The following is a 14854-nucleotide window of genomic DNA, read 5'->3' as shown; positions in this document are numbered from 1 at the left end:
GAGTGACTCAATTAAACGACAGGAGAGAGGCTCTATACAGTAGAGAGGCTCTATACAGTAGAGAGGCTATATACAGTAGAGGGGCTATATACAGTAGAGAGGCTATATACAGTAGAGAGGCTATATACAGTAGAGAGGCTATATACAGTAGAGAGGCTATATACAGTAGAGAGGCTATATACAGTAGAGGGGCTATATACAGTAGAGAGGCTATATACAGTAGAGAGGCTATATACAGTAGAGAGGCTATATACAGTAGAGAGGCTATATAAAGTAGAGAGGCTATATACAGTAGAGAGGCTATATACAGTAGAGAGGCTACATACAGTAGAGAGGCTACATACAGTAGAGAGGCTATATACAGTAGAGAGGCTACATACAGTAGAGGCTATATACAGTAGAGGCTATATACAGTAGAGGCTATATACAATAGAGAGAGTATATACAGTAGAGAGGCTATATACAATAAATCAAATCAAATGTTATTTGTCACATACACATGGTTAGCAGATGTTAATGCGAGTGTAGCGAAATGCTTGTGCTTCTAGTTCCGACAATGCAGTAATAACGAACAAGTAATCTAACTAACAATTCCAAAAAACTACTGTCTTATACACAGTGTAAGGGGATAAAGAATATGTACATAAGGATATATGAATGAGTGATGGTACAGAGCAGCATAGGCAAGATACAGTAGGTGATATCGAGTACAGTATAACATATGAGATGAGTATGTAAACCAAGTGGCATAGTTAAAGTGGCTAGTGATACATGTATTACATAAGTGTGGAGTCAGCTTGGTCAGACCAGCGTTGGACAGACCTCAGCGTGGGAGCTTCTTGTTTTAGTTTCTGTCTGTAGGCAGGGATCAACAAAATGGAGTCGTGGTCAGCTTTTCCGAAAGGGGGGCGGGGCAGGGCCTTATATGCGTCGCGGAAGTTAGAGTAACAATGATCCAGGGTCTTTCCACCCCTGGTTGCGCAATCGATATGCTGATCAAATTTAGGGAGTCTTGTTTTCAGATTAGCCTTGTTAAAATCCCCAGTAGAGAGGCTATAACAGTAGAGAGGCTATAACAGTAGAGAGGCTATATACAGTAGAGAGGCTATATAAAGTAGAGGCTATATACAGTAGAGAGGCTATATACAGTAGAGAGGCTATATAAAGTAGAGGCTATATACAGTAGAGAGGCTATATACAGTAGAGAGGCTATAACAGTAGAGAGGCTATATACAGTAGAGGCTATAAAAGAAGTGAGGCTATATACAGTAGTGAGGCTATATACAGTAGAGAGGCTATATACAGTAGTGAGGCTATATACAGTACTGAGGCTATGAAAGTAGCGAGGCTATATACAGTAGTGAGGCTATATACAGTAGAGAGGCTATATACAGTAGAGAGGCTATAAAAGTAGCGAGGCTATATACAGTAGAGTCTATATACAGTAGAGAGGCTATATACAGTAGTGAGGCTATATACAGTAGTGACTCAATTAAACGACAGGAGAGAGGCTCTATACAGTAGAGAGGCTCTATACAGTAGAGAGGCTCTATACAGTAGAGAGGCTATATACAGTAGAGAGGCTATATACAGTAGAGAGGCTATAAAAGTAGCGAGGCTATATACAGTAGAGAGGCTATATACAGTAGTGAGGCTATAAAAGTAGAGAGGCTACATACAGTAGAGAGGCTATATACAGTAGCTAGGCTATATACAGTAGAGAGGATATATACAGTAGAGAGGCTCTATACAGTAGAGAGGCTATATACAGTAGAGAGGCTATAAAAGTAGCGAGGCTATATACAGTAGTGAGGCTATATACAGTAGAGAGGCTATATACAGTAGAGAGGCTATATACAGTAGTGAGGCTATAAAAGTAGAGAGGCTACATACAGTAGAGAGGCTATATACAGTAGAGAGGCTATATACAGTAGAGAGGCTATATACAGTAGAGAGGCTATATACAGTAGAGAGGCTATATACAGTAGAGAGGCTATATACAGTAGAGAGGCTCTATACAGTAGAGAGGCTATATACAGTAGAGAGGCTATAAAAGTAGCGAGGCTATATACAGTAGAGAGGCTATATACAGTAGTGAGGCTACATACAGTAGAGAGGCTACATACAGTAGAGAGGCTATATACAGTAGCTAGGCTCTATACAGTAGAGAGGCTATATACAGTAGAGAGGCTATATACAGTAGAGAGGCTATATACAGTAGAGAGGCTATATACAGTAGAGGCTATATACAGTAGAGAGGCTATATACAGTATAGAGGCTTTATAGTGTAGAGAGGCTATATAGAGTAGAGAGGCTATATAGAGTAGAGAGGCTATATAGAGTAGAGAGGCTATATAGAGTAGAGAGGCTATATAGAGTAGAGAGGCTATATACAGTAGAGAGGCTATATAGAGTAGAGAGGCTATATACAGTAGAGAGGCTATACACAGTAGAGAGGCTATATACAGTAGTGAGGCTATATACAGTGGTGAGGCTATGAAAGTAGTGAGGCTATATACAGTAGTGAGGCTATATACAGTAGAGAGGCTATATACAGTAGAGCGGCTATAAAAGTAGCGAGGCTATATACAGTAGAGGCTATATACAGTAGAGGCTATATACAGTAGAGAGGCTATGAAAGTAGCGAGGCTATATACAGTAGAGAGGCTATATACAGTAGTGAGGCTATATACAGTAGTGACTCAATTAAACGACAGGAGAGAGGCTCTATACAGTAGAGAGGCTCTATACAGTAGAGAGGCTCTATACAGTAGAGAGGCTCTATACAGTAGAGAGGCTATAAAAGTAGCGAGGCTATATACAGTAGAGAGGCTCTATACAGTAGAGAGGCTATATACAGTAGAGAGGCTATATACAGTAGAGAGGCTATATACAGTAGCTAGGCTATATACAGTAGCTAGGCTATATACAGTAGCTAGGCTATATACAGTAGAGAGGCTATATACAGTAGAGAGGCTATATACAGGAGAGAGGCTATATACAGTAGAGAGGCTATATAGAGTAGAGGCTATATACAGTAGAGAGGCTATATACAGTAGAGAGGCTATATAGAGTAGAGGCTATATACAGTAGAGAGGCTATATACAGTAGAGAGGCTATATACAGTAGAGAGGCTATATAGAGTAGAGAGGCTAAAGTAGTGAGTGCAGATAGATCGGTTAGCCAATGTGCAGGAGCACTGGTTGGTCAGGCCAATTGAGGTAGTATGTACAGTGCCTTGCGAAAGTATTCGGCCCCCTTGAACTTTGCGACCTTTTGCCACATTTCAGGCTTCAAACATAAAGATATAAAACTGTATTTTTTTGTGAAGAATCAACAACAAGTGGGACACAATCATGAAGTGGAACGACATTTTTTGGATATTTCAAACGTTTTTAACAAATCCGAAACAGAAAAATTGGGCGTGCAAAATTATTCAGCCCCTTTACTTTCAGTGCAGCAAATTCTCTCCAGAAGTTCAGTGAGGATCTCTGAATGATCCAATGTTGACCTAAATGACTAATGATGATAAATACGATCCACCTGTGTGTAATCAAGTCTCCGTATAAATGCACCTGCACTGAGATAGTCTCAGAGGTCCGTTAAAAGCGCAGAGAGCATCATGAAGAACAAGGAACACACCAGGCAGGTCCGAGATACTGTTGTGAAGAAGTTTAAAGCCGGATTTGGATACAAAAAGATTTCCCAAGCTTTAAACATCCCAAGGAGCACTGTGCAAGCGATAATATTGAAATGGAAGGAGTATCAGACCACTGCAAATCTACCAAGACCTGGCCGTCCCTCTAAACTTTCAGCTCATACAAGGAGAAGACTGATCAGAGATGCAGCCAAGAGGCCCATGATCACTCTGGATGAACTGCAGAGATCTACAGCTGAGGTGGGAGACTCTGTCCATAGGACAACAATCAGTCGTATATTGCACAAATCTGGCCTTTATGGAAGAGTGGCAAGAAGAAAGCCATTTCTTAAAGATATCCATAAAAAGTGTTGTTTAAAGTTTGCCACAAGCCACCTGGGAGACACACCAAACATGTGGAAGAAGATGCTCTGGTCAGATGAAACCAAAATTGAACTTTTTGGCAACAATGCAAAATGTTGTGTTTGGCGTAAAAGCAACACAGCTCATCACACTGAACACACCATCCCCACTGTCAAACATGGTGGTGGCAGCATCATGGTTTGGGCCTGCTTTTCTTCAGCAGGGACAGGGAAGATGGTTAAAATTGATGGGAAGATGGATGGAGCCAAATACAGGACCATTCTGGAAGAAAACCTGATGGAGTCTGCAAAAGACCTGAGACTGGGACGGAGATTTGTCTTCCAACAAGACAATGATCCAAAACAGCAAACTCTCTCCAGAAGTTCAGTGAGGATCTCTGAATGATCCAATGTTGACCTAAATGACTAATGATGATAAATACGATCCACCTGTGTGTAATCAAGTCTCCGTATAAATGCACCTGCACTGAGATAGTCTCAGAGGTCCGTTAAAAGCGCAGAGAGCATCATGAAGAACAAGGAACACACCAGGCAGGTCCGAGATACTGTTGTGAAGAAGTTTAAATCCGGATTTGGATACAAAAAGATTTCCCAAGCTTTAAACATCCCAAGGAGCACTGTGCAAGCGATAATATTGAAATGGAAGGAGTATCAGACCACTGCAAATCTACCAAGACCTGGCCGTCCCTCTAAACTTTCAGCTCATACAAGGAGAAGACTGATCAGAGATGCAGCCAAGAGGCCCATGATCACTCTGGATGAACTGCAGAGATCTACAGCTGAGGTGGGAGACTCTGTCCATAGGACAACAATCAGTCGTATATTGCACAAATCTGGCCTTTATGGAAGAGTGGCAAGAAGAAAGCCATTTCTTAAAGATATCCATAAAAAGTGTTGTTTAAAGTTTGCCACAAGCCACCTGGGAGACACACCAAACATGTGGAAGAAGATGCTCTGGTCAGATGAAACCAAAATTGAACTTTTTGGCAACAATGCAAAATGTTGTGTTTGGCGTAAAAGCAACACAGCTCATCACACTGAACACACCATCCCCACTGTCAAACATGGTGGTGGCAGCATCATGGTTTGGGCCTGCTTTTCTTCAGCAGGGACAGGGAAGATGGTTAAAATTGATGGGAAGATGGATGGAGCCAAATACAGGACCATTCTGGAAGAAAACCTGATGGAGTCTGCAAAAGACCTGAGACTGGGACGGAGATTTGTCTTCCAACAAGACAATGATCCAAAACATAAAGCAAAATCTACAATGGAATGGTTCAAAAATAAACATATCCAGGTGTTAGAATGGCCAAGTCAAAGTCCAGACCTGAATCCAATCGAGCATCTGTGGAAAGAACTGAAAACTGCTGTTCACAAATGCTCTCCATCCAACCTCACTGAGCTCGAGCTGTTTTGCAAGGAGGAATGGGAAAATATTTCAGTCTCTCGATGTGCAAAACTGATAGAGACATAATTTTGCACGCCCAATTTTTCAGTTTTTGATTTGTTAAAAAAGTTTGAAATATCCAATAAAATGTCGTTCCACTTCATGATTGTGTCCCACTTGTTGTTGATTCTTCACAAAAAAATACAGTTTTATATCTTTATGTTTGAAGCCTGAAATGTGGCAAAAGGTCACAAAGTTCAAGGGGGCCGAATACTTTCGCAAGGCACTGTACATGAATGTATAGTTAAAGTGACTATGCATATAAGCTAAACAGAGAGTAGCAGCAGCGCAAAAGAGGGGTTGGGGGGAGGCACACAATGCAGTGCGGGTAGCCGAACCTTCTTTTCAATAGTTTGCCACCCCTCCACCGCCCCTCATCCCCCTGCTTTGGGCACTCGTGCGCTCCTCTTTTTCTCGTGCGCTCCTCTTTTTCTCGTGCGCTCCTCTTTATACAGCGGAACATGTTCACCACTATAGTGAGTGGCCGTTTCTACAGAAACTATCAACACTATAGTGAGTGGCCGTTTCTACAGAAACTATCAACACTATAGTGAGTGGCCGTTTCTACAGAAACTATCAACACTATAGTGAGTGGCCGTTTCTACAGAAACTATCAACACTATAGTGAGTGGCCGTTTCTACAGAAACTATCAACACTATAGTGAGTGGCCGTTTCTACAGAAACTATCAACACTATAGTGAGTGGCCGTTTCTACAGAAACTATCAACACTATAGTGAGTGGCCGTTTCTACAGAAACTATCAACACTATAGTGAGTGGCCGTTTCTACAGAAACTATCAACACTATAGTGAGTGGCCGTTTCTACAGAAACTATCAACACTATGGTGAGTGGCCGTTTCTACAGAAACTATCAACACTATGGTGAGTGGCCGTTTCTACAGAAACTATCAACACTATAGTGAGTGGCCGTTTCTACAGAAACTATCAACACTATAGTGAGTGGCCGTTTCTACAGAAACTATCAACACTATGGTGAGTGGCCGTTTCTACAGAAACTATCAACACTATAGTGAGTGACCGTTTCTACAGAAACTATCAACACTATAGTGAGTGGCCGTTTCTACAGAAACTATCAACACTATGGTGAGTGGCCGTTTCTACAGAAACTATCAACACTATGGTGAGTGGCCGTTTCTACAGAAACTATCAACACTATGGTGAGTGGCCGTTTCTACAGAAACTATCAACACTATGGTGAGTGGCCGTTTCTACAGAAACTATCAACACTATGGTGAGTGGCCGTTTCTACAGAAACTATCAACACTATAGTGAGTGGCCGTTTCTACAGAAACTATCAACACTATAGTGAGTGGCCGTTTCTACAGAAACTATCAACACTATAGTGAGTGGCCGTTTCTACAGAAACTATCAACACTATAGTGAGTGGCCGTTTCTACAGAAACTATCAACACTATAGTGAGTGGCCGTTTCTACAGAAACTATCAACACTATGGTGAGTGGCCGTTTCTACAGAAACTATCAACACTATGGTGAGTGGCCGTTTCTACAGAAACTATCAACACTATGGTGAGTGGCCGTTTCTACAGAAACTATCAACACTATGGTGAGTGGCCGTTTCTACAGAAACTATCAACACTATGGTGAGTGGCCGTTTCTACAGAAACTATCAACACTATGGTGAGTGGCCGTTTCTACAGAAACTATCAACACTATGGTGAGTGGCCGTTTCTACAGAAACTATCAACACTATAGTGAGTGGCCGTTTCTACAGAAACTATCAACACTATAGTGAGTGGCCGTTTCTACAGAAACTATCAACACTATAGTGAGTGGCCGTTTCTACAGAAACTATCAACACTATAGTGAGTGGCCGTTTCTACAGAAACTATCAACACTATAGTGAGTGGCCGTTTCTACAGAAACTATCAACACTATAGTGAGTGGCCGTTTCTACAGAAACTATCAACACTATAGTGAGTGGCCGTTTCTACAGAAACTATCAACACTATAGTGAGTGGCCGTTTCTACAGAAACTATCAACACTATAGTGAGTGGCCGTTTCTACAGAAACTATCAACACTATGGTGAGTGGCCGTTTCTACAGAAACTATCAACACTATGGTGAGTGGCCGTTTCTACAGAAACTATCAACACTATGGTGAGTGGCCGTTTCTACAGAAACTATCAACACTATAGTGAGTGACCGTTTCTACAGAAACTATCAACACTATAGTGAGTGACCGTTTCTACAGAAACTATCAACACTATAGTGAGTGACCGTTTCTACAGAAACTATCAACACTATAGTGAGTGACCGTTTCTACAGAAACTATCAACACTATAGTGAGTGACCGTTTCTACAGAAACTATCAACACTATAGTGAGTGGCCGTTTCTACAGAAACTATCAACACTATAGTGAGTGGCCGTTTCTACAGAAACTATCAACACTATAGTCAGTGACCGTTTCTACAGAAACTATCAACACTATAGTCAGTGAGTAGTGAGGCAGACGTACAGACAAGTAGTGAGGCAGACAGACAGACAACTAGTGAGGCTGACAGACAGACAACATTCAAAGTAGACGGATGGTTGAGTGAGGCTGCTTATTGAGATCCTCACTCACATGGCTGTGTTTGTGTTTGTGTGTGTGTGTGTGTGTAGCAGTCTGCGGAGCGGCAGTTGAAAGGTTAACTCTGATCTGTGGTTTGGCAGACACAACATGGGAGTGTGAGGGGGAGGGGGAGGGTTAGGGGGAGGGGACTCCCGAGCGATGACACGTTGAGAGCAGTAGAGCAGAGCAGAGTGAGGCCAAGCTAAAACCGACGCCTGTCAGCCAATCAACACCGGCTCAGGGCACACTGACACACACAGGCCTAACTGGAGACGAGGATCTGTTTATTCCTTAGCACAGGGATGAGCTGCATCTCAGGTCACGTGGACTGGGAGAAGAGTATCGTGGACTGGGGGAGGAGCATCGTGGAGTGGGAGAGGAGCATCGTGGACTGGGAGAGGAGCATCGTGGACTGGGAGAGGAGCATCGTGGACTGGGAGAGGAGCATCGTGGACTGGGAGAGGAGCATCGTGGACTGGGAGAGGAGCATCGTGGACTGGGAGAGGAGCATCGTGGACTGGAGAGGAGCATCGTGGACTGGGAGAGGAGCATCGTGGACTGGGAGAGGAGCATTGTGGACTGGGAAGGGGGCATCGTGGACTGGGGGAGGAGCATCGTGGACTGGGAAGGGGGCATCGTGGACTGGGAGAGGAGCATTGTGGACTGGGAAGGGGGCATCGTGGACTGAGAGAGGAAGATCATAGACCACCTCTATATACACAAACACCCAGTACACCACCTCTATATACACAAACACCCAGTACACCACCTCTATATACACAAACACCCAGTACACCACCTCTATATACACACACACCCAGTACACCACCTCTATATACACAAACACCCAGTGCACCACCTCTATATACACACACACCCAGTACAACACCTCTATATACACACACACCCAGTACACCACCTCTATATACACACACACCCAGTACAACACCTCTATATACACACACACCCAGTACACCACCTCTATATACACACACAACACCCTGTAGACCACCTCTATATACACACACACCCTGTAGACCACCTCTATATACACACACAACACCCTGTAGACCACCTCTATATACACACACAACACCCTGTAGACCACCTCTATATACACACAACACCCTGTAGACCACCTCTATATACACACACAACACCCTGTAGACCACCTCTATATACACACACAACACCCTGTAGACCACCTCTATACACACACAACACCCTGTACACCACCTCTATATACACACACACAACACCCTGTAGACCACCTCTATATACACACACACAACACCCTGTAGACCACCTCTATATACACACACACAACACCCTGTAGACCACCTCTACATATACACAACACCCTGTAGACCACCTCTATATACACACAACATCCTGTAGACCACCTCTCTATATATACACACAACACCCTGTAGACCACCTCTCTATATACACACAAAACCTGTAGACCACCTCTATATACACACAACACCCTGTAGACCACCTCTCTATATACACACAACACCCTGTAGACCACCTCTATATATACACAACACCCTGTAGACCACCTCTATATACACACACACAACACCCTGTAGACCACCTCTATATACACACACACACAACACCCTGTAGACCACCTCTATATACACACACAACACCCTGTAGACCACCTCTATAACCCTCTCAGTTACCATGTTAACAACCCCCAAGTACACCCTACCTAAATAAGAGCTCAAGGTAAAACAGAGCCTGGAGGACCATGCTGTGATGACAGAGAGCTGTTGTTAGGCAGCATAATGCAGGAATGCCTTAGTATTTTTCCTTCCAGATTCTATCTGCCCTTCATCCTGACAACTTCTACAACTTAAAGAGATTCAAGTAGACAGCAATACAACTTTAATGTCCATTAGTTACTGAGACAATACAACTTTAATGTCCATTAGTTAGAGAGACAATACAACTTTAATGTCCATTAGTTACTGAGACAATACAACTTTAATGTCAATTAGTTAGAGACAATACAACTAATGTCCATTAGTTACTGAGACAATACAACTAATGTCCATTAGTTAGAGACAATACAACTTTAATGTCCATTAGTTACTGAGACAATACAACTTTAATGTCCATTAGTTAGAGAGACAATACAACTTTAATGTCCATTAGTTACTGAGACAATACAACTTTAATGTCCATTAGTTACTGAGACAATACAACTTTAATGTCCATTAGTTACTGAGACAATACAACTTTAATGTCCATTAGTTAGAGACAATACAACTTTAATGTCCATTAGTTACTGAGACAATACAACTTTAATGTCCATTAGTTACTGAGACAATACAACTAATGTCCATTAGTTACTGAGACAATACAACTAATGTCCATTAGTTACTGAGACAATACAACTAATGTCCATTAGTTAGAGACAATACAACTTTAATGTTCATTAGTTACTGAGACAATACAACTAATGTTCATTAGTTACTGAGACAATACAACTAATGTCCATTACAGCGGGCATTTGTCTTGCGACAGAACACAGACAAGGGTTTAATTTTGTTCTTCCATCTTTTGACTCAACTCTCAAGTCTGAGGTTTGGGTCTTGTTACCGCGGACAACCGCTCATAAACCTAACCTCTGTACCAAAAAGTGTCTTTGGGAAAGTACACAGGCAGTGAGGGTCTGCCAATTCAGCTTGATGACACACATCTCAAAGAATGTTCTAGTGGCTGAATGTCCTCAAAGGAATGACGGCGAGCGAGAGAGAGGAGACGCCCACACAGCCCCTGTTCCTCCTAGACCCGTCTACTGAGTCGTTTTCGTTAGGGCACACCGTAGCAAAACCTTTACATGGAAATCAGAGTTACTCATTGGCTCAAGTTCAGATTACTGGTTCCATACAGAGATAGGCTTTCTTCCGTTTCGTGTCAAATGAATAACACCCTGGTCCTTCATCTCCCTCAGAGGTAGAAATGTAACACCCATGTAGAGTGTGTGTATAGGTTGGTAGAGAGTGTGTGTGTGTATAGGTTGATAGAGAGTGTGTGTGTATAGGTTGATAGAGAGTGTGTGTGTATAGGTTGGTAGAGAGTGTGTGTGTATAGGTTGGTAGAGAGTGTGTGTGTATAGGTTGGTAGAGAGTGTGTGTGTATAGGTTGGTAGAGAGTGTGTGTGTATAGGTTGGTAGAGAGTGTGTGTATAGGTTGGTAGAGAGTGTGTGTATAGGTTGGTAGAGAGTGTGTGTATAGGTTGGTAGAGAGTGTGTGTATAGGTTGGTAGAGAGTGTGTGTATAGGTTGGTAGAGAGTGTGTGTATAGGTTGGTAGAGAGTGTGTGTATAGGTTGGTAGAGAGTGTGTGTATAGGTTGGTAGAGAGTGTGTGTATAGGTTGGTAGAGAGTGTGTGTATAGGTTGGTAGAGAGTGTGTGTATAGGTTGGTAGAGAGTGTGTGTATAGGTTGGTAGAGAGAGTGTGTATAGGTTGGTAGAGAGTAGGTTGGTAGAGAGTAGGTTGGTAGAGAGTGTGTGTATAGGTTGGTAGAGAGTGTGTATAGGTTGATAGAGAGTGTGTATAGGTTGATAGAGAGTGTGTATAGGTTGGTAGAGAGTAGGTTGGTAGAGAGTGTGTGTATAGGTTGGTAGAGAGTGTGTGTATAGGTTGGTAGAGAGTGTGTGTATAGGTTGGTAGAGAGAGTGTGTATAGGTTGGTAGAGAGTAGGTTGGTAGAGAGTAGGTTGGTAGAGAGTGTGTGTATAGGTTGGTAGAGAGTGTGTATAGGTTGGTAGAGAGTGTGTATAGGTTGGTAGAGAGTGTGTGTATAGGTTGGTAGAGAGTGTGTGTATAGGTTGGTAGAGAGTGTGTATAGGTTGATAGAGAGTGTGTATAGGTTGGTAGAGAGTAGGTTGGTAGAGAGTGTGTGTATAGGTTGGTAGAGAGTGTGTGTATAGGTTGGTAGAGAGTGTGTGTATAGGTTGGTAGAGAGTGTGTGTATAGGTTGGTAGAGAGTGTGTGTATAGGTTGGTAGAGAGTGTGTGTATAGGTTGGTAGAGAGAGTGTGTATAGGTTGGTAGAGAGTAGGTTGGTAGAGAGTAGGTTGGTAGAGAGTGTGTATAGGTTGATAGAGAGTGTGTATAGGTTGATAGAGAGTGTGTATAGGTTGGTAGAGAGTAGGTTGGTAGAGAGTGTGTGTATAGGTTGGTAGAGAGTGTGTGTATAGGTTGGTAGAGAGTGTGTGTATAGGTTGGTAGAGAGAGTGTGTATAGGTTGGTAGAGAGTAGGTTGGTAGAGAGTAGGTTGGTAGAGAGTGTGTGTATAGGTTGGTAGAGAGTGTGTGTATAGGTTGGTAGAGAGTAGGTTGGTAGAGAGTGTGTGTATAGGTTGGTAGAGAGTGTGTGTATAGGTTGGTAGAGAGTGTGTGTATAGGTTGGTAGAGAGTGTGTATATAGGTTGGTAGAGAGTGTGTATAGGTTGATAGAGAGTGTGTATAGGTTGATAGAGAGTGTGTATAGGTTGATAGAGAGTGTGTATAGGTTGATAGAGAGTGTGTATAGGTTGATAGAGAGTGTGTATAGGTTGATAGAGAGTGTGTATAGGTTGATAGAGAGTGTGTATAGGTTGATAGAGAGTGTGTATAGGTTGATAGAGAGTGTGTATAGGTTGGTAGAGAGTGTGTATAGGTTGGTAGAGAGTGTGTATAGGTTGGTAGAGAGTGTGTGTATAGGTTGGTAGAGAGTTTGTGTATAGGTTGATAGAGAGTGTGTATAGGTTGGTAGAGAGTAGGTTGGTAGAGAGTAGGTTGGTAGAGAGTGTGTGTATAGGTTGGTAGAGAGTGTGTGTATAGGTTGGTAGAGAGTGTGTGTATAGGTTGGTAGAGTGTGTGTATTGGTTGGTAGAGAGTGTGTATTGGTTGGTAGAGAGTGTGTGTATAGGTTGGTAGAGAGTGTGTATAGGTTGGTAGAGAGTGTGTATAGGTTGGTAGAGAGTGTGTATAGGTTGGTAGAGAGTGTGTATAGGTTGGTAGAGAGTGTGTAATAGGTTGGTAGAGAGTGTGTATAGGTTGGTAGAGAGTGTGTATAGGTTGGTAGAGTGTGTGTATAGGTTGATAGAGAGTGTGTATAGGTTGGTAGAGAGTAGGTTGGTAGAGAGTAGGTTGGTAGAGAGTGTGTGTATAGGTTGGTAGAGAGTGTGTGTATAGGTTGGTAGAGAGTGTGTGTATAGGTTGGTAGAGAGTGTGTGTATAGGTTGGTAGAGAGTGTGTGTATAGGTTGGTAGAGAGTGTGTGTATAGGTTGGTAGAGAGTGTGTGTATAGGTTGGTAGAGAGTGTGGTATAGGTTGGTAGAGAGTAGGTTGGTAGAGAGTAGGTTGGTAGAGAGTAGGTTGGTAGAGAGTAGGTTGGTAGAGAGTAGGTTGGTAGAGAGTGTGTGTATAGGTTGTAGAGGTGTGTATAGGTTGGTAGAGAGTGTGTGTATAGGTTGGTAGAGAGTGTGTGTATAGGTTGGTAGAGAGTGTGTGTATAGGTTGGTAGAGAGTGTGTGTATAGGTTGGTAGAGAGTGTGTGTATAGGTTGGTAGAGAGTGTGTGTATAGGTTGGTAGAGAGTGTGTATAGGTTGGTAGAGAGTGTGTGTATAGGTTGGTAGAGAGTAGGTTGGTAGAGAGTAGGTTGGTAGAGAGTGTGTGTATAGGTTGGTAGAGAGTGTGTATAGGTTGATAGAGAGTATGTATAGGTTGATAGAGAGTGTGTATAGGTTGGTAGAGAGTGTGTATAGGTTGGTAGAGAGTAGGTTGGTAGAGTGTGTGTATAGGTTGGTAGAGAGTGTGTATAGGTTGGTAGAGAGTAGGTTGGTAGAGAGTGTGTGTATAGGTTGGTAGAGAGTGTGTGTATAGGTTGGTAGAGAGTGTGTGTATAGGTTGGTAGAGAGTGTGTGTATAGGTTGATAGAGAGTGTGTGTATAGGTTGATAGAGAGTGTGTATAGGTTGATAGAGAGTGTGTATAGGTTGATAGAGAGTGTGTATAGGTTGATAGAGAGTGTGTATAGGTTGGTAGAGAGTGTGTATAGGTTGGTAGAGAGTGTGTATAGGTTGGTAGAGAGTAGGTTGGTAGAGAGTAGGTTGGTAGAGAGTAGGTTGGTAGAGAGTGTGTGTATAGGTTGGTAGAGAGTGTGTATAGGTTGGTAGAGAGTAGGTTGGTAGAGAGTGTGTGTATAGGTTGGTAGAGAGTGTGTGTATAGGTTGGTAGAGAGTGTGTGTATAGGTTGGTAGAGAGTGTGTGTATAGGTTGGTAGAGAGTAGGTTGTAGAGAGTGTGTGTATAGGTTGGTAGAGAGTAGGTTGGTAGAGAGTGTGTGTATAGGTTGGTAGAGAGTGTGTGTATAGGTTGGTAGAGAGTGTGTATAGGTTGGTAGAGAGTGTGTATAGGTTGGTAGAGTGTGTATAGGTTGGTAGAGAGTGTGTATAGGTTGGTAGAGAGTAGGTTGGTAGAGAGTAGGTTGGTAGAGAGTGTGTGTATAGGTTGGTAGAGAGTGTGTATAGGTTGGTAGAGAGTAGGTTGGTAGAGAGTGTGTGTATAGGTTGGTAGAGAGTGTGTATAGGTTGGTAGAGAGTAGGTTGGTAGAGAGTGTGTGTATAGGTTGGTAGAGAGTGTGTGTATAGGTTGGTAGAGAGTAGGTTGGTAGAGAGTGTGTGTATAGGTTGGTAGAGAGTGTGTGTATAGGTTGGTAGAGAGTAGGTTGGTAGAGAGTGTGTGTATAGGTTGGTAGAGAGTGTGTGTATAGGTTGGTAGAGAGTGTGT

At 42.6% G+C, this 14854-nt stretch overlaps 1 protein-coding gene across 1 annotated transcript in view; it reads right to left on the bottom strand.

The window, feature by feature from the left end:
• The window catches only part of LOC109885555 (methyl-CpG-binding domain protein 2-like), a 72607-nt gene that overhangs the window by 26471 nt on the left and 31282 nt on the right, over window positions 1-14854 (bottom strand). The gene's annotated exons all lie outside the window — the stretch shown is intronic.

Source organism: Oncorhynchus kisutch, linkage group LG23, assembly GCF_002021735.2.
Source record: "Oncorhynchus kisutch isolate 150728-3 linkage group LG23, Okis_V2, whole genome shotgun sequence".
In the NCBI taxonomy this organism is placed as follows: domain Eukaryota; kingdom Metazoa; phylum Chordata; class Actinopteri; order Salmoniformes; family Salmonidae; genus Oncorhynchus; species Oncorhynchus kisutch.
The sequence above is the reverse complement of the archived record's forward strand: the minus strand, read 5'-3'. Positions and strand labels throughout refer to the sequence as shown.